At 38.3% G+C, this 21,689-nt stretch overlaps 1 protein-coding gene and 1 pseudogene across 2 annotated transcripts in view; both read right to left on the bottom strand.

The window, feature by feature from the left end:
* The window catches only part of NRG1 (neuregulin 1), a 1,119,525-nt gene that overhangs the window by 723,161 nt on the left and 374,675 nt on the right, over positions 1 to 21,689 (bottom strand). The window lies entirely within an intron of this gene.
* LOC115511658 lies at positions 19,482 to 20,464 on the bottom strand (annotated as a pseudogene).

The following is a 21,689-nucleotide window of genomic DNA, read 5'->3' as shown; positions in this document are numbered from 1 at the left end:
TCCAAAAGGATTTTTAGACTACCCAAGTCCTCAACCGAAAAGTGAGGGTTCTTTGTGAAATCACAGAAGGGAAATACGAGATATTATCAACCGCCCTTCTCATAGGTGAACCAAATGGAATCTTTTTTTTTTTTTCAATGTTTATTTATTTTTGGGACAGAGAGAGACAGAGCATGAACGGGGGAGGGGCAGAGAGAGAGGGAGACACAGAATCGGAAACAGGCTCCAGGCTCCGAGCCATCAGCCCGGAGCCTGACGCGAGGCTCGAACTCACGGACCGCGAGATCGTGACCTGGCTGAAGTCGGACGCTTAACCGACTGCGCCACCCAGGCGCCCCCCAAATGGAATCTTCTAATGAAGCCACACTTACCTATGCTAACACCTAACTTAAATTCATGCCTAACTTTGTCCTTGACATCCATGTCCCCGTGTCTTCCTATTGACTAATTCTTAATGGACTACTTCCCTCTCCCAGTCTGAAACACTCTTCTGAAAAATAAGAATACTCCACAACTTATTATAAATTCACACTGTCAACATCCTTTTTTTTTTTTTTTTTTTTTTTTGCAGTGTCAATGTCTTTTGTGTAAAATGCACTGGAACTATCCTTATACCTTCTTTTCTGTATTTCTGAAAGTTTCTCTAAATAACACCACATATCCTTTCTTTAAGGCAACTAGCCCTTGCCAAAATTGAGCCATCATATAACTACTTCTAATGTTGCAAAGACTGAGCTTTAAAATCTACTGAATCAGAAATTCTGTTTTCTTTTCTCTAATTTCCTCATGCTGGGTTTGAACTTTAACTCTATTTGGATTAAGTCACAATCACTTCTTGTTTTATTGGAACCAACTAATCAGTTTTAATGGAACCAATGTTAATCATGGGCTATTTGGTCTCCATATCATCAGGCCGGACTATCAGAAGCAGTGTAGTATAGTATGGGTGGGCAAATTGTGTTTATTACCTTTATTTTATTATTATTATTTTTTTTAATTTTTAATGTGTATTTAGTTTTGAGAGAGAGACAGACAAAGAGACAGAGTACGAAAAGGGTAGGGGTAGAGACAGAGGGAGACACAGAATCTAAAGCAGGCTCCAGGTTCTGAGCTGTCAGCACAGGGCCCAACATGGGGCTTGAATTCATCAACCAGGATATCAGGACCTGAGTTGAAGTCAGATGCTTAACCTGCCGAGCCACCCAGGTGTCCCAAGTTTATCACCATTTAAAAGAAGCAATAGAGCAGGTATCCTGTTCATTACTAGAACAGTAAAAGTATGGGTGATTTTGTTGCAAAGTCTTTAGTCCAAAGGCCCAAAGTAGAATCCAAGAATGAAATCAACAGAGCCCAGGATCATAAATGAAGCTCCCTGGAGCCCATGCTTGCATCAGGGATATTCTTAAATTAGCTATAAATGATGCCTATTGTCTTGTGATCTTGCCTCCCAGCTTTACTCTGTCTCTAGCTTTTCACTTATGCAATCTTGCATCATTTAATTTCCTAACCCCCTAAAATATCATGCCAGTTATCTTTCTCATAAATCATATAAACCCTACACCTTAGACTTCAATTCCTTCTATGAACCAGCTTCACTCTACTCTGTTTTTCACTCTTCCATATACATTCTCCTACCTGTCAGCCTTGTTCTCCCCTGCTCCTCAAGCACATCATATAAAATACCACTAATGTGACTTTGCTTACACGATATGAACTGAGAGGCTCCCTTTTCTACCTGTTCAAGCCCTTTATGAGTACATTCAAGTGCTGCCTTCCTCCATGAAGTTCCCACTGATCACCCTCTACTTGAGTGAATACCACATGCTTAATTCAGTTCAAACTTAGTTTCTGCATGTTGCTTTTGTTCCATGTGCTGGAATGTAAGTTCCATTAGGGATGGTTCTAAATCTTACAATCTTCCTATATCTCATATCACAGCTAGAAGTGTGAACTTTAATAAATATTTATGGGATGACCAACTGCTTTGTTAATTGCATATATTTCAAAGTAATATGATGATAAGTTGCTATTACAATTATTTTTGAAGATATCCCACTTAGGCTTCTCTGAGGTTTTGGAGACTTTTAAATGCTTCAATACTCATTTATTCTTAGAAAAACTATTTCACATTTGTCAACTTGTACATTCAGCTGTAATCCTATTCCATAATGAAGGTGATAATTGTACCTGCTAATAATTATGATAAATGTACTATTTTATACAATTTATTTTGTTCATTTCTACAATCAGTGAAAGTATAGGTGATTTCATGGCAACACTGTGTTCAAATGTGGAACTAAAGTGAGTGATATATGATTAGCATGTTTTTCTGAAAAGATACATCTCTTTGCTCTAATTAATGTAAGTAGGAGTCAGGTATCAAAAATCTTTGTATTTCTCATAGAAAATTCCATCCTTTCAACTCTAGCTCTCCTCTTCCCACAGTTTGCCTTGCCTGCATTTGCCTCCTAGTTTTACCATCAGAAGCCGCTTTTGTAAGTTCCCCTCCATTCTCTCTCATATCAAGGTTATGACTGATACACATGGTTAGAGTTCAGGATCATGCAAACAGAGGTGACATCATGGCAGTGCAAGCATCGTCAAGTTGAGTATCAGATACTTCTGTTCTTAAATGTCATTTAGGTAGTACAATGTGTCATTTGGTCTGAACACTCTCCATTTGAAGGACACTTTTCCTTTCAGTAACCCAATACAATCAGATAAAAATGTGAATTCTTCTCATTTTCTTTTTGAAGGAAATCATCTCTCTGTTGCCCTCTTTGACATTTAGAAGCCCTTGGATAAACTGCAGTGTGTTATAAACTTGTGGTGTTCTACCTTCTCTTTCCTGACGAGGGTCTACAAGGGGGAGGAAAAAGTTGATGCCATGTTCTTTTTTTTCCTTTGATAAAAAGCATGTTATTGCAGTGCAGAGACACAGAGAAGTTTTCCGTCATGTGCTCCTAATAAATACCATCTAAAATAAATAAAGAAGAAGCTTAATTTGAAAAATAGATGGCCTTCTATCCAAGGACAAGGGAAAACTTGATACAGATTCACAGGATATGGTCCACGAAAGAGCATGGGCTTTCAAACCAGACAGCAGTGATGTCAAATCTGAGTTCCACCAGAATGTGACCTGGAGCCTTGCTTCCCTCATCTCTAAGTGCTATATTCTAGCACGAACATTAAAGACTGGTGTCAAGAGTAGGACAATAATTGTCAAGAGGCTGAATCAGTGCTTGGACATAGAAGATGCTCACTACTAGTCACTGAAATGATTATGATTATGGTAATAGTAGAATGAAAGGAAACTCATTCCTGAGAAACCACAGCTATGAAAACAGGGAAGGGAGTCTGTTTGCTCAATAGTTTAAAAGTGGTTATCCAGCGTAGAAAATAACTCCTTAGGACAAAAAGTGTAAATGCTCTAGGATCCACTCTCATATAGGGTGTTGTAGGGGTTTCTCCCAATTATGCAACAGAGGACACATCATCAGAGAGAAGAGAGAATATTATTCTATGGTTACATAAAATATTGAAACATAACATTCAGGATGAAATTAAAAGGAATTGGCAATTTAATTTTTTTTTTACTATTAGAACTACTGAAGTATGTATTTTCTTTCTGAAACAGCAGGTAACAGTGAAGGTAACTGGGGAGAAGGTGGGAGGCTGTTAACATTTCTAACTGACTTGTAAACCATCAATCAAAGGATGACTTCAAAAAGCAACAATCTAAGACTACCAATTCTTCCTTGGTTAGAATTCACCCTTCTCAGTTTAAACTAGCTTCATACTCTGCGCATGGAAGGGATAAGAAGGAATTCTGTCCTGCAGCTCCATCTGTGCCCAAGGTCACCATACTAACAGTGTGTCTTCAGTGACTTCGCAACCATGCACGACCATCATCTACAAGGACTTAAATACATAGCAATCCCAAGGACGTTTTAACAAGAACCCTTTTCACTTCATGCTGATACTTAAGCATTGTCCAATCTAGGATCAGAGCTAGAGTGGCCACGAAGGAAGTAAATGATACCACTAGATGTCACGTGGCTTACCAGAAGGAAGGTGCCTACCACAAAATGTTCTTTTTGGAAGATACATGTTTTGTCTATGCTAAAAATGACGCCCCCCCAAAAAAAGAAAATGTATTATTCTTAGTCTACATATTTTTCTTGTCCAATTACCTCCTGCCACTGTACTGCACCTATACTGACAACCAGTAATACACTGCTCATATCTATGAGAGCTCGTGTTACAGTAATCCTACTTGCATATACATCAAAATAAATTATAAATTAGTATCTTTCAGACATATCTTGACTGGTCATTTCTACCTGCCATATCAAGATTCTCTGTTCATATCATAATTTAATAACTTGAAATGTATAGCTTATGATCTGGTACGTAATAACTATTTGATAAATGGCAACCGAGGATGGTTATTTCACTTACAATTCAAATAAACTTAAATGCAACATAGTTTGTTGGAACAACACAATTTAGATTAGGAATCTAAACATGAAGTTTCTACTAATGTGTATCAGTCTCTTGCTTTATTAGTAAAAGCCAGTTACCAGCTCTCCATTTCCCCATCTGTAAAACAACACTTTTTAACATCTGACTTCAAAATGCTACATAGGGCTGGCTCAATGAAAATAAATGAGATGTGTATTTAGTACCATGAACTCCTTGGAGTTACAAATTGGGGCATTCCCTTGTTGCTAGGCAACATTAGAATGGATAACAAATCAAAGCCTGAAACAGCAGTAATGTGACTATATTTGTAATGGATTCATACAATAACTGTACAGATAAAATTTATGAGAGGTTGCTTACTAGACATAATACCTTTGAGATACAAAGAATTCACATACGCATACAGTCCAGAATGGCCAATGCATTTATCAACAGGCAAGAGGAATTCCAGCCAAAAGCCAATCTTCCAAAATGGTTCAGACTCAGCCAACTTCATTGGCATGTCCTGGAACAACAGGATTGCCAAAGGTAATATATCAAAAAGAAAGGGGCCACAAGGGGCCATGAAGGAAGAGCAGGGCATAGGAGTTTTCAATGGCATACTTATATTAGATTACTGTTCCTGCCTAATGCACAAATTATTCCTTTTTTTCATTTAAAAATAACCAAGTTCCAGATCTCCTTCCAAATATTTTGCCAAGAGTGGCCCGAGAGGACCATATGCAAGGCAGATGCTTAAAGTTTAAAAGAAGTGCTTGAGGCATAACAGCTTTGGAAAGGTACTTGGAGATTACTCTAGAGAACATCTCTACCATAGTTGCCTTACTCTGTGTGAAAGATGATGGAAATTGGACTGGACCTAAAGAAAAGGTGAGCTACTCTGGATCATGGCAAGTATAACCAACACACAGAAAACAGCAAGCAAGGGTGCCTAGGTGGCTCAGTTGGTTGGTTGGGCTGAGCTCTTGATTTTGGCTCAGGTCATGATGTCATCATGTGTGAAATCAAGCCCTATATTGGGCTCTGTGCTGACAGTACAGAGCCTGCTTGGGATTCTCTCTCTCTCTCTCTCTCTCTCTCTCTCTCTCTCACTCTCTCTCTGTCCCTCCCCGCTCATGCTTGCTCTCTCTCAAAATAAATAAACATTTAAAAAAAAAAGAAAACAGTAAGAATTTGGATATGATATCCCTGTTAGAAGCCTAAAATCTAGGGTTGGTCCTGTATGTTCAATTGTATTATTTAGGTTCTTTGTATTTTAAGTTACAGGAACTCATGCAGTCATCTTCAAAAAAGGAAAGGGACAAGTTACTCTAAAGACAGTGACAATGAAGATTAGGAATCTCACTGAAACTCAGGAACTTCACAGCAAGTGTCAGAGTACAAGGGAAGATTTCTTGAGAAGTAGGACCAGAAGGACCAAGGATCTAAGGCCCTCAAGTATACAGGCCAACTAGCATTTTCTCAGAATCACACTCATAATTTTCCACTTTTGTTACCTGCAACATTTTAGTGGGTCTCAGTCTCACCACAGCTGCTGTATCTAATGGATACAACCCCCTTTACCGTGTGTGCATTATCTTCCCTACCTCATAGCTTCTGTTTCCTCATCATTCTGACTTGTGTGTGACTTCTCATGACCCCTGCTACCCCATGGATTCAGATTTCTTGCTTGCTTTCTATGTCTTAATAGCACCATAGTGAGAGAAAAGTAGGCGTAGTTATTCATCATTCCTTTTTGTATAAAAATTTTCATGGTACGCTACCTTTTAGAGTTTGGGCCAATCTACAGATTTGATCAGTTAGGTCTTGGGTCAGTGACCTTGGCTCATTCACTAATAGGGACAACCACAGGAGAAGAGCCTTCAGTAGAAATTGTGAGTCAAGTACTTTCCATTAAAAGAAAGACACTATGGGAGAGCAAGACACTATGTTTGCCCTGTTCAAATACATCAGCCCTCATGGAGCTAATCTCTCTTCAGGTAGGGTCACATTCTGGAAAATGAAAGTGTCAACCAATTTCCAATTACAGTCATTCACCCAAGTGTCTGTGGCACACCCTCTTTGTGCAAAGCACTGAACTAGATATGGCAGATAATATCATTTGTGCCTAGAAATGCAAGTAAAATTTTTACATTTGTATTGTAAGGAAAGGTAAGACAGAAACGTCTGGATAAAAGGATGTGGGTGATTCCAAAATAGCAGTACAAGGTATTATAGTTAGTGTACTATAAAGCAGTGCAGTATGGGGGGAAAAGTACTGAGCTTAAAGTCAGAGATCTGAATTTTTGTCTTTGCTGTGAATATGTATTTTTTTGCTACAAACTTCAAAGTGATGATGAATAAATTACTTTATTTTTAGATACCTGAGTTTCTTATTCTTAAAATGAGTGTGAAGAAGATCCAGGGATGCAGCTCTACCTTTCCATAATTTTTTTTTTTTGTATTACTACTACTCACCCAAGAAGGATATAGAAGAAATTGTTTAAAATGCTAATGTTGGGGGATAAGTCAACTCCTGCCTTACAGGCAAATTATATAATAGCAAAATTTTACACAAATACATTTTAATTGTCTGATTTATTTCACAGTATTTGCCAATTATTATAGTAAAGAATCAGAGTACAGTACTTTACTAGAATTGTTCCATTTATGACTTTTGTCTTTCTGAACTTAAAAGTCAACCAATTTATGTCTGGTTCTTCTAATTCAGAGAACACCTCAGACTGAACTGATTATTAGGGCTATCTCAGACTTAGACCCAGAGTACCAGAGACACACAGAAAGCAGAGATGGCACTTGTATCCCACAGTGGCATTGACATCGAGTTTTGATCTGTGCGTGTGCCTTACTTCAGCCACTGCCTGTGGTGTGTATGCAAAACAGTATCACTAGCCAGATAGTTTGTACAAAAATACCACATCCATTCCCCACGCTGTTGTTTTGACTTTAACCTTTAACCTGTTTGATCAAAAAACTGAGAGCAGTTGATACTTGGATCTCTGTAACTAAGAAATATTCCATGCTCCATTGTTTCCAATCACTTTGTGGAAAATGTGTGAAGTTTAAGAGCCGGTCATACTTGTGTCAAATGCCAATTTCATCATTTACCAACTGTATGTCTTGGGCAAGTTATGTGAAAGCTTGGGCCTCTGATTAATACTCAGATTTCAGAATCATTTCAAAATTTACAGGAGGCCATGGGTGGAAGTCCCTAGTAGGGAACATGGTATAAGTGATACTCAGCATGTACCAATGCTTCCATCAGCTCCTCTCCCCTCCCCGCCTGCCTACCTTTTGCACTGCTCACAAGCCAATCACATTCCTCATGCCCTCATAGGAGAAATCCACTAAAGGAAAATTCCTTCCGATTTACACGGAATCCACTCAGGAGGGGTTAAATCAACTTCACAGAAACCATCAACCTTATCCACACTGTTGTCCTTTGAGATGCGAAAGGGCAATAATTGCTATAGAAAATTTCATAGAAGTGAAACCAAGCCGTCAAATAAGGATTAAGATAGATCACTTAGAGGAGAAGTTATAAATGGAGATCTGATAATATAATTTACTAAAAAAGTTGATGCAATGGTATTATGGAGCCATTTCCCCTGAAGGTTACACTGAAAGGTTGAAATCAGGAAGCAGTGTTTTGCCAAGTGTCATAATGCAGAATGAGGATACATCACTAATAACTCCGCAAAGAAATGCAATATAACTACAGCCGCAACGATGAGCAATATGAATGCTGCAATCATTAAAACACATTTGAAACTCCAGTCTATGCAGAAAGCAAAAGTTTTCTAAGACAACCAATGAATTGGACTTTTTTTCATGTAGTATAAGTACACACAGAACCAACTAGATATTATGAAATATTTGGAACTACTAACTATCATTATAGTTTTCCTTGGAGGTATGAGATACTCCCAAATGTCTTTATAAATTCTATTCTGAGTATATAAAACAAATTTTTTAAGCAATTTGAGACTAGAAGAAGGCATGGAAAAAGTAATTTCTATTTATCTATTTCTGTACCTCTTAGTAATAAATAATTACAACTTATATTAAATCACGCCTTTCTTTTAATGGCCATGAAACGCATTCCCTAGAGCTGTGCATTATTACTCTTCGGATGTACCATGTTTACTCACCTGAGACAACTTTTTGCCTCTTTCTACACATGCTTGCCCATTATGGGTAGAAAATCTAGCCTGAAATTTTGTAACTCCTTTACTTTAGGGCAAAGTGCAAGACGTATAAAAGAAAACCAAAAATAGAACTGCAATTCCTGAGGGCTTCCCCATCTATTAACCTCTATTTCTCTCCTTTTCTCCTCTTCTTCTAATCATGCCTTCAAGTAATTATTTACATTTTTTTGTTGTCTAAAGAAGGATCACAAACCTCACAATTCTCCTTTATAAACACTCTCTGGCACTTGAATATTAATAATCATTTCATACTTTTCTCTATAGCACTCGATATCATTTCTTAGTTTTTTTTAAAAAAAGACTCATTTCATCTTATTGTAGAGTCTGGGGTGGGCAAACCTCCATGGAAGGAACAGTCTTAGAGATCAAGGTAAGAAATCTTTTCTTCCCCAAACTGACCCCCAGTGTATATGCTTTTTAACAGCTAATTTCACTGCTGAGCAGTTACTATGAGCCGCAAAAATTCAAAATTCTCCAAATGAATATAGTATGTGCTTACAATGCAAGATGCCAAAAATCCCTCTCATGCCTTTTGACCAAAAGTACAGAGGGGCAGTGTGCCTACTACTGAAAGGCCAGTGAGCAGAGCCAATATTCCTTTGGGTGTCCCAACATAGGAACTTCGGAAATGGGGCTGATAACCGCTCTACTACACCTCAGGTTCCAGGACGAGTTCCAAATTTCTTAGCATCACCGTTTTGAAGGGTATTTTCTTGCATTTCAGAACTCCAAGAGTATTTTATCCAGTATAGCTTGAGGAAGAAACTACAATTATTAGGATGGAGAGTCAGGCATAAATGGAGTTATTTTCCATGATGGAGAGCTCAAAGGTACAACAGTCAGAGTCTTCCCCTCTCTTTTGTAAAGTTATTATCATGACAGTAATTTTATTATTTTCACATTGCTCATAATTCAAGAAGAACTTGTATCTTTCAGAATTTCTATTCTATATTTTATATTTTTTCCAAGTAAAAGTTTTTCTGTTAGAGAATAAAAGCTTATTGTTTTGAGATTGAAGGGTATATCCCCTATGCCTCTTTGGTTATTTGTAAGATTTCAGACAAGGATTTAATGCTATCTGTCAGAGACTCCTTCATTTTGGATGTAAGACTCTTTTTATAATATGTCCTCTGCCCACTTTTCTAGCCTTTCACACTACTCAGAAACTAAGTCAACCAACTTACACTTACTTTATCTTTTCTTTCTCTCTCTCCACTTTGGTCTTCTAAAATCACTCTTATTTTCAGGGTGCCTGCGTGGCTCTGTCGGTTAAGTATCTGACTTTGGCTCAGGTCATGATCTTGTGGTTCATGAGCTCGAACCCTGGATCAGGTGAGCTCGAGCCCTACTTTGGATAAGCCTTGCTTCTTTCTCTCCCCCTCTCCCCCCACTCCTGCCTCTCTCTCAAGAACAAACAAAAAAACTCTCTTCTTGTCTGCATGAACTATGTCACTTCAATATTGAATTCTAAATCGAGATCACTCGTCTTGCATGGTCTGCTCCATTAGAACTTTGTGTGGATACTTGAATGTCTCACACTGCTTTATCATTGCCTGCTCTCTTGTCTATTTCCCTCATCGGTTCAAGAATTCTCTTTGGAAAATAATTATGTATTACCTTCACTAACCTGGTCCAGAACTCAGCATATAGAAAGTGCTCCACAAATGTTTATTGTATACATTAGTTATTCAAAACAGTAGAATTTATTCAGATTGCTAACATTTAATTAAATATCAAGAGAACCTGACCTGACATATATGATGAAATTAAGACTCAGACTGGTTAAAATGACTTGTCCATAATACAGATTCTACACATTAATAGATCTGGGTTGAGACAAGGAGTTTAACTCCAGGGACTATACATGATACTAGTTAAGTACTCTGCAGCTGAAGTCTGCAGTTAAACACTTTAAAAGTTTTTCACAGATGATTGAACAATGAATATGCAGGAAATGCGACTACAGATCTCTATTGGTGTTTCAACCATTGATTCAATGCTTTGAGAATATTCCAAGGATATAATACATGTAATAACATCCTGAAATATTCCGAGGATTTCATCCAAGGGATTAGGTAACCCCTGATGTCCATTTTAGGCTTAAAACTGCATGATATTATTTACATAAATTGATTAAAATACCATGTGCCAATCTCAACTGAGTGACTCTGTAACAAAGAGAAAGGCATAGCCCTCTCCCAGCAGATGCAAAAGACTCCCTTCTTCAGTCTTTCAAAACTCCTGCCAGGTTGAAACTGGCATTGATTATTTGGCAGGAATAAATTTCCATATTGCCATGCCCCAAATAATCATGTTTGTTATTAACAATTTCTTACTAGGCATCCATGCTCAACAGCCTCTTGGAGCGAAATGAAAGATAATTACAAGATGTACATGAAAAATATCAGTTTCTCAATTAATTTCATAGGAGGCATGGAACAAGAGATGAACAGTTAGGTACTTTTGTTCATAGTAAAGCCAACCAAACAACTAAGAAAAACAATAGGCCATGGATGCCAAGTGGAGAAACAGAAGAAGTTACAGAGATGAGGAGGTATTGAGAAATGAAGTTTAAACAAATCTAAACTCCGCACTTTCTTCCCAATCTCCTACTAATATGGTGCCCATCAAAGTGGGTGACACTATTATCCACCTGCCCATCTCAATCAGAAACTAGATTCATCCTGGGCAACCTTCTTTCTCACTCTCTACATGCAATCAGTGACCAAATACTAATGATTCCATTTCTTTCATATTTATTGGATATAATCCCTCCTATTCATTTCCAAAGCCGTGACCTTAGTTTATACTCCTATTACTTCTTCCTGTCTCATGCCTCCTTCCACAAAGGCCATCCTCCATACTTCCAGGAAACCTTCTTTAGACTCCCTTTCTGATTGTGATGCCCAACTCAAAGTCCTTCAGATATTCTTCTTTGCCCTCAGCATCACACAAAAGGATTTTCATAATCTGGTCTCTACCTGCCTCTCCAATGCCACCACTCCCAACAAACAAACTTTGCTCCAGATATTTCAAGTCCCTCCCAATTCTCTAGATGCATGAAAACATGCTTTCAGCCCATCTTGTTCTAAAGCTATGGGTGATATTCTCCCCGTATCTCTACTTCGGGTCCCTACTCCACTTTGGGTTTCTGGTCCGTTTTCTTCAATCTCCATCTCTGTTTCCATCACCTCATATGAGCTGTCAGAATTTCTCTTCACAATATCCTTCAGATGGTCTCCCCATGACTTACTTTTCTCCCAACTGTACCCTCCATTGCAGCTGGAAAGAGATTTTCCTTCCTTTCTTTTTTTAATGGAAATATAGTTGGCGCACAATGTTACAATTTGTTGTAACAAAGTGACTTGACAAGTCTATAGGTTATGCTATGCCTACCACAAATGAAGCAATTATCTTATCACCATCCAACGCTATTACAATACCATTGACTACATCCCCTATGCTGTGCTTTTTATCTAGAATGATCTTTTAAAATCTCATCATGTTACTAACTTGCTTGAGACTCTTCAGTGAGATTCCACAGTTTTAAAGATATAGACAGAATCCTAATTAGAGCTTAAAATGTGCCACGGGACCCTGCTAGCTCTTATGACAACAATTCACTGAATTCCCTTCTCCTACCGCCTTTTAAAGCTGTGACCACAGCTTTCTTTACTCAAAACCTCTATGCCTCCACACATAATGGGATATTTATACATGCTGTTCCATTTTCATGAAAGACCCTTCCTTACCCATCATCTCTACCACATTCATTAAATGACTCCCATACATTATTTAAATATCAACCCTATCCCTGGCACAAACAGATTTGCTAACTGGATAATATTCCTTTATCTGGGCTCAAATAGCACCATATTCCTTTTTTTTTTTTTTGTAAGCTCTTATTTAAAATTACATTAAATTAGGAGATTAATTGATTAATATCTGAATCCCTCACAGGGTTATGAGCTTCATGACAGCAGTGACCATGCTATTTTTATTCCAACTTTCAAGAGGCTGGGACAGAATACTAATCTGGAGAGAGTCACAGGATGGATTGGAGGCAAAAAATGTTGAGACAGAAGTCCAAACTGGAGGTGGTCATGGTATTTAAAAAAAAAAAAAAAAAAAAAAGTGCCTCAACAAAGAAGGTATTGGTAACTATGGAAAAGAAGGGTAGATAATGGAGAAAGGGAAAGGAAATTTCAGCAAGATTCAATAATTGACAGAAGACAGGAGGGCTGATGGAAGACAGAAGAGGGAACTCAGAGATGACTCTGCCTCTAAGTCCACATGCCCAGGAGAATGCTGGTAACTCCAGTAACAAAAAGAGAAAAACAGAAAAAGAAAGTAGTTCAGTGAGATAAGTGAAATAACCATGTGGAAAAGTTTAGCAGATGGAAAACTTGGTATAGAGAAGTCATTTCACTGGAGCAAGAGCTGAAAACCTGGAAATGAATAAGATAATACTCAAGAATTTTTTCATAGTGTCCCTCAATATGGCTGGCATACCTATGAGAGAATCTGAAAATATATCAGTCCTTGCTCCTGTCTCCATTAATCTCTTAGTGTGGGAGAGAGGTGTTTGGATGCGTGCTGGTCTGAAAAAAACTATTCACTATACTCTATACTCTTCTCTGCACACTCACCCCCATCTTGCCCAATGCCCAGATTGGGAACTATTATATAAAGAAAGAGAGCAAAGGGCTGAGGGCCTACCATCCATATTTAGAAACAGAAGAAAAAGGACCAGTAAAAAACTCAAGAAGGATCAGACAGAGAAATAGGAAAGGAGCAATATAATGTACTGCCCTCAAAATGAAGGGTTTTAAGACAGAGTTTTAAAAAGAATTCTATCTATCTATCAAATATTACAGGAGATTTTGAACCTGCAAATAAGAACCATAGAGCTCAGCTACAGGGAGCATCTTACAGTCAACATGAGAGCACCTGCGATTTACCTAAGGCGGGAAGGGGAAATGGAGATTCTAGCGACTGACTTCCATCCTCAGCTATATTATTATATTAGTCACTCAACAAGGAAGAGAGCCCTAGGAGAACATCCTGACTCTAAGAGAAGGGCTGCTTGGAAAGACACAATTGGCAACTATAGATGTAGGCATCCTGAGAAGAAGATTTCACCGTTAGCATACCAAGGTGCAAGTTACAGAATTTTCAAATCTCTGTGAGATTAAGTCATTTTTACCTTTTTTCCCCACTTCTTCACATTTGCTGCAAAAATATAGCTCCCTCCACAGATTTCAAGACAAAGACGTAAACGTCTTTTGGGTTAGCCCCTCAGCTCCAAAACATGAGAACCATTATTGTGCAGCAATTGTTTCAGTCCTCCACTTATCACTACGCTGCTCTTCCGGGCAGTTGGCAGGTAGAACTGTTTCCTCATACATATGCATATTAAATAATCTGTTTTCAGTCATTCCTAGATTGCTATTTACATTCAACACTGTCACACTCCATTACAGGGAAATTTCAGTATGTTAACTCTTTGTAGAAGACTATCTACCAATTCTTTATTGTTCCATCTAGAATGAGGTAAATCATTGTGAAATATATTTTAAGGTAAACAGGAAGTCAATATCAATATTTGACTGTTAATGATTATGCCAAATTTATGAAATATCATAGAGAAAACATGGAGTCTCTTTGGCTTCCAACTTCCAAAGGAGATTGACTAGAAGTGATTATCTAATCCAGACCTAGATCTTTATGATAATTTTAGAAAAAAACATTATGGGTACATTATGGTACATTATGGGTAATAAAATTAACCACATTTGATTTTTACCCTATTCTAATACTTCCAATACTACTCTATTCTACACTTACTTCTGTTGTATAAATACACCCAGTGGATATTCCCAGATGAAATCATTTTCTAAACCAAATTGCAAAACCAAAATTGCCATTTTCCTTTAGTTATTAGAAAATCTTAGCAATTAAGAGCCATATTCATAAAGGGAATATTTTTTTTAAAAAGAAAAAATGTCTAAATTTAAAAATCCAAAGAACCCTAAATTTCAAAAAGGAAAGAGACAAAAAGGAAAATTGATTTTGAGGCAATGGGAATGGCGGCCTGAACCCAAAGGGTACCTTCCACCAGAGACTAAAAGAGAGTCCCAGAAAAATTCTTAAGTGAGAAGCAAGGAGGGACTGAGCTAACAGAACTTATAAACAACTTCCAGTATTTAATTAGTAAGAGGCAGAACTGCTTCATTCATTATTCAGTCCAATTTATGCACAGATTGAAAGGCACCAAATAATACATGTCCAATCAGAAAAGCTGGTCCTAAAGAAGATGACTAAGCAGGAATGGTTTCAGTGAAACACAGGCTAGGGGTGCCATCCACTCTAGGAGGCCATTGTCTGTGAACTCCCTTTTAAGTTGATTGTTTCAAAAGGTATTATACTTTTAAACAACTGAGACACTAAGGCATATTGTCAGGATAATATCCCATAGCAGAAAGGTCATTATGACAGAAAGTCTCATAGGACTTGGATTAGACTATTTCTTAGGATTTGGATTCCTGTCATTTCATGTCCACTAAGCTCTGATGTAATGCCAGCTTAAAATGTGTCTTAATTTACTTTCACTGAAATACAGGTAGTTCTTTTTTTTTTTTTTAATGTTTATTTAATTTTGAAGGAGCGAGAGAGAGACAGAGCATGAGTGAGGGAGGGTCAGACAGAGAAGGAGACACAGAATCCAAAGCAGGCTTCCAGGCTCTGAGCTGTCAGCACAGAGCCCAACGTGGGGACAGAACTCCTGAGCCATGAGATCAAGTCCTGAGCTGAAGTTGGATGCTTAACCTAACCGACTGAGCCACCCAGACACCCAGGTTATTTTCTTTAAGTGATTTAATATCCATCCTATAGGAATATCATAAACAAAGCCAGAAGCCCATTTTTTAGAGAAAGCTCTCGCTTAAATTCCTAGAGCACAGTAGTTAAGGATGTAGGTTTGAATCTTAACTATTGACTTATACTGTGACCATAGGCAAGCTACTTTTCAGTAAATCAGCTTCCTACTATGTAAAATAGGGGTAACAGTAGGGGATCTACTGCAGGCTGGTGTCTTGAAAATTAAATGAGATAACATTAGTGAAGTGCATAGAAGACTGACACTGGGTATGCTATGTTAGCATTTGTTAAGTAAACACATAAATTTAAATACTGCTGATAAAACCAGGTGATGAGGAAGCTACAAAGATTGAATGAAAAGTTTTAGAACGCTTTATTGAAGAGGTATGTTTTTCTTAAATTCTTACATCTAGTTTATATGTGTGATACAATCTTGGGAAGCAGGTTAACTCAAATACAGTATTTGTGAATCGCACTGTACCCAAACCCTAGAATAGATGTATAGACATGTAAGGCAAAGTTGCTCTTGGGGCACTTGTAATCTAGTTTGGGGCAACGTACAGCCATTCAAATTGAAGGCTTATATACAATTTAAGCATATTTTTCAGAGCAACCCACTAACTCAAAGCAACGTACTGACTAAAAAATTATAATGAAAGTAATTTCAACAGAAATTATAGAGAGAAGAAGACAATTCAGACAAGGTAGATAAATAAGATTTTATCTTAGGAGGTGAGAAAATCAATAGGAGACAAGACAAAGCTTTTGTGATGATTAGAATGATATAAATATAAGTTGCAATAAGAAAACAAATGGCAGAGGCATCTGGGTGGCTCAGTCGGTGGGGTGTCCAATTTCAGCTGAGGTCATAATCCCATGGCTGGTGAGTTTGAGCCCCACGTTGGCTCTGTGCTGACAACTCAGAGCCTGAAGCCTACTTCAGATTCTGTCTCCATCTCTCTCTGCCCCTCCCCAGCTCATGCACTGTCTCTCTTGTTCTCCCTCAAACACACATAAACATTAAAAAAATTAAAAATAAATAAACAAAAAGAAAGCAAATGACATACTTGGAGAAGCAATGAGTAAAAACTGGTTTGAAAGAATGGTTCACAAAACAAACACTGGAGACATGATTTGAAAACGTGGTTTAAATTTGCCTCGCCTCCATTATCCCCACTTCCATTCACATGTGAGAACTTGAACTGAACTGTAAAGATAAAAGCCGAGATTTCTGGTCCATTTGTGCGACAAGTTCTGGCATTCAGAGAGATTCTGAACCTTCTTTAACAATCAAAAAGTTAAGGGGGTTTTAGCAGACATCCTGGGTGAATCTGCAGGGATAAAACAGAAATCTGGGCAGAGGAGAGGGAGCCCCCCGTTAGGGGGACCTTGAGAGTGTCAGGCTAAGGAGTTATGATTTTATCACATAGGCTACCGGAGCCACTGAAAGGTCTTTTTGTGTTGTTGGTTTTTGGGGTTTAAGGATGGTAATTTGATAAAATAATATGAGCCAAGGGACAAGGCATCATTTTTCTATGTGGGACTTGTGAACAACTAGTTGTTGCCAATAGTCTAACACTGAGTTATATGAGTTATGATTCTCATAAAAATATATCATGATTCTTCATAGCACTTACCTTTAAAATATCTCACATACATGGAATATGTAAGATTGGTGGTCTTAGGTAACCTTTGGCAAACAAAGTGCAATTCATCTCCGATGACTCACATAATTTGCTTATGAGTGTCTACATCTGATGACTACGTCTTTTTTCTTATAACTGCTTTATTGCATTTAATCGTGTCAATACGCAAAATGAACTAGTGGTTCAAAATTAATTATTTGGACTCATTAAAGTAGTGAAATATGAAAACAGCATTATAAACGATATACTATGACCTAAACTCGCCAATGTAGTGAAGACGTTTTTATAGAGAAAGTACATAGTGAATCTGTGCAGAACAAAGTTCTCTACAAATGCGTAAATTTCATGAGCAGTGCGAAAGGAAACCTGCAGACAGGATGTAGAATGATGAACATCTCAAGACTGCACTTCGTGGACTGACCATTTTTCATTGCTGGTCCTCAGTGAGTTGTCTGTTGCAAAAGGTTGTCAAACAGTGGTATGAAGCCACTGAAGCTTTCTTGTCATTTTCAAGGCAGAATTCAGGTATATCTATCAAGTTTTTCCGAAACAAGTCAAAACAAAAGCTGCTAGGTAAAATATTGACGAGTTCCCCCACTCAAGGCAGAGAAGAAACCAAAACCAGTAAGGTATCACTCAAAGTTGCAAATAAGTTCAGTAACAGTCACCTTATGGAGAAAAGCAGAATAAACTAACTGTGAAATTATTTATGAAACTGTTAGAAGATGGATAATGTCAGTGGTGTACAATGTGAAAGAACATTTACTATTTGCTGTTAGGCTTTTATCAGCAGATACTTCTCTTCAGACTTGTACGAAATCAGAGACATCCACAGTGTAAAGTAGATCATATGTGTACAAGGAAAAATGATTGACAATTATTTATCACTAAAAACGAATGCCAGAGGGGAAGAGATTTCTTATTTGCTAATAATTTTGTAAGTCTTGGTGTACATGAAGGGTGCATTGGGATTGTTATTGACTGAGTGCAATCAATATGCACAACAAAGAAAGATATCCTCACATGAATGACCGAAACTGCACCTAGGGGCAAACCAATGCTGCTTTGTTCACAGTTGTCAAGGTAAGTGTGCCTCCTGAACTTGACTTAAAGCTTGAAAGAAATAAAAAAAAACTATGAATATCATCAGATTGTAGGCAAGAATTTCTAGCATGCTGTGCAAGAAAATGGGTTGAGAACAGAAGATTCTGTTTCTTCATACTCAAGAACTCTGGCTGTCAAGAGTAAAGGTCGTTAAATGAAACAGTAAGTGAAGAAAAAAATCCAGCAAAAAGATTTTTTTAATTTCCAGTGGAATATCTCAGTTGTATATTCAATATCTGGAGGATCCTGAATCTATCATTTCATAGACAGCATTTAAGTTTAAACATTTAGGAAGAGAGGGGAAAAGTTTCTAAAAAGACTGAATTTTGATATAGATTAGTTGACCAGAGTTTCTATCTTACTATTTAAAGATATTCCAAACTTATTGAAGAAAGAAATCAGTGCTGTTATGGACTATATTTAACACATCTGAATGCCAAAAATGAATATGAAGAAATAATTATCACAAACAAATCCAATCAAAAATTCATTAGAAATCCACTGGCCGGTTATCTTCTGTGTTGATGAATACAACATACCAGCCACTTTTCAGAAGAGCATACCCTCAGCCTAAACAGTTCCTGATAAGGCACTGGATGTCCGTCAGCAAAAACCCTCTCCCTAATTTCTGAATCCTTGTACGATTAGACAAACCAGAACCAGTCAATAGACCACCAAATATTTGCTGCTCTTCACAATGACTTTTTTTTTTTTTTAACATTTAACTTGTTCTAAGGTTTCTTCACAAATGCTGAAAAATACTCAAGTGCAGACAAGGAATAATCATAATGTTGTGGTCAACACTGTGAACATGGATTTATAAATTTAAAACATTTTCTGGTTTAAAACTAAATCTGGTAGGGGCACCTGGAGGGCTCAGTCAGTTAAGCATCTGACGCTTGATTTAGGCTCAGGTCATGATCTTGCAGTGATCTTGCAAGATCTTGCAGTTCATGAGATCGCGCCCTACATTGGGCTTGTGTTGACAGTGCCCAGCCTGGTGAGGATTTACTCCTTCTCTCTCAGCCCCTCCCTCACTCATGCTCACATGCTCTCCCTCAGAATAAATTTTAAAATAAAAAATAAAAAAAAAAAAATTCTGGCATTCAATGCAGCTTCATGGGGGTCTCTGTGTCTATTAGGGCCAGTCTCTGCATGCTCAACAGTGCTTGCCTTTATCCATTTTTCCACATCCTCCATATCCACTTCTTCTGCCTCCCATCTGTTCTATCAAAGGTCCAGGGGGTCACTAGGGCCACCTAATTTTCCTCCACCAAAGCCACCTCAGTCCAGGCCCCAACCACAACGGAAGCCACCTCTGTCTTCACCAGGGCCACCTCTGAACATTCCACCAGGACCACGGTGGTCCATGCGGACACCTCTTCTTCCCCACATGCCACTGGGGCCACCCCTGCCACGGTCAATACCCAGGGGTGGAAAAGGATGGTGGAAGGAAGCCTTTGGGCTTTGAGGCCTTACACTGGTTGTATTCTGTTCTCTGGGTGAAGTTCTGGTTTTCACACCCCAGACTGGGGCACTGCCAGGGTCTAGCTTGGTGGTGGATATGTCCTCCTCCAGATGGATTCCCTTGGGAATCTTGGGACCCTCTTCTGAGGAATCCATCTCTGTCTCCTCCATGGCCTATGCAACCTCTGGGGCCTTCTGGACCTCCAGGGAGTGGCAGTGGCATCCATCTACCCTTACAGGGAGTCATACCACCCCGCATGCTATTCACCAGAAGCTTCCTCAGAGCAAGAGGAACCTCAAGTTTGCTCCCTTAAACCTTTTTCCCAACAAACCACTCCAAGGCAGCCTTGATAGTTGGCAGATCTTCGTAGGGCACTGCAGCACTGCCTTTGGGCTTCCCTGTTTCCTTGTCTAAGAAGATAGGGATCATGGGTTGTCTGATTATCTTCTTCATCTTAACAACTCTACACTGTTTAAGAAGTCTGCCAGGTCACCTAGGGTCACACTGTCGTTTAAACCTTGCATATAAATTGCAATGCTGTCAGAGTCTTTATCTGGATCTACAATTGGGCCTAGATCAAGATCTGGTCCTTTGTCCATGAGTCCACCAGGCTTACTGAAGCCACCTTGCTCTCTAGCACCCATTCCACCACAGACTCCTTCCCGCCCACCTCCACTGATGCTTCCAAGATCAAATCTTGGAGTAGTATAACCAACAGTAGGCTGCCCACAAGAAGTTGCACAGATAATCTGCCCATAGGTCGCAGTCGTCTGAGGCTGGGTAGAGCTGACATCAGTGGGCTGTCCATAGGTTCCACAATTTTGCTGCCCATATATGCCTGTATGGTCTGTGGATATTCTTGAGTGGGCTGGGTAGCATAAGTACTGGCCCTGCTGGGCTGCAGCTTGGCTATAGGTACTGTAATCTGTGGATGTCATTTTCTCTCCTTCCTTCTTGTTCCCACAATGACTTTTAAGTAAGATCTTTCTAATTCAGCAGAAATAAAGAATAAATGAAGAAATAGACTCTATATGCAATCTGTTACAGCTGGTTATCTGTATCCTCATTTTGGAGTAAAGATACTCTCCCCCCTCTCATTAATATAATTGTTCCTTTTTTTCATTCCCACTGCTGAATTATTATGATGAATTAATTATTCAAAACAGCTATTATCATCACTTTTAAACTATTTACTATTGTTTAAAAATTATGACAGTATTTTAAAACGTTACCTGTAATTGGTCTGCCTATATCCTGGAGGTCTATTATGTGGTTTGCAGATACCAAAAAGTGGAGGAACTTTGATGTGTAGGATGGATTGGAGGAAGAAAAATGGTAGGCAGAGAGATGTAAAATAAGTTCAATGGATTAGGAGAGGTCTGCAATGGAGGTGCTAGAAATAAAGCTAAAAAGATAATTGCAAAATGTACTAGCAAGACAGAATTTCCTGAATTTATTCCAAAAGAATAAATATGCACAACATGAGAGGAGTCTTTAAGGAAGAAGAGTCCTTAAGGAAGACTTTGAGGTTCCAAGATGAGGGGAACAGTTTTGTCGACAAAACCAAGAGAGTCAGCGGGAGACAATGGTTTATCCTAGAAAGTGAAGATTTCAGTATAAACACATTGGGTGTGAAGTTAATATGGTAACATCCAAGTAAAGAAGAATATTTTATATAAAATTAAAATAACACTGTATACAGATGCATCTAAAATGTTTGAAAATTGCTAGTTCTCTGAATGACAGTAAGCGAATTACATTGATCATTTGCCTAATGAACTGGCTTCACAAACAAAGGTAAATAAAAGCGCATACTCTGAATTAGCATGGTTAGGATTAATATAAACACTGTATGTGAATAATTATTACTACTAAATACTGTAGCATAGAAACACAAAC

The sequence above is a fragment of the Lynx canadensis genome, chromosome B1 (genome assembly GCF_007474595.2).
Source record: "Lynx canadensis isolate LIC74 chromosome B1, mLynCan4.pri.v2, whole genome shotgun sequence".
In the NCBI taxonomy this organism is placed as follows: domain Eukaryota; kingdom Metazoa; phylum Chordata; class Mammalia; order Carnivora; family Felidae; genus Lynx; species Lynx canadensis.
Note: the sequence above shows the minus strand (reverse complement) of the source record. Positions and strands in the feature narration are given on the sequence as shown.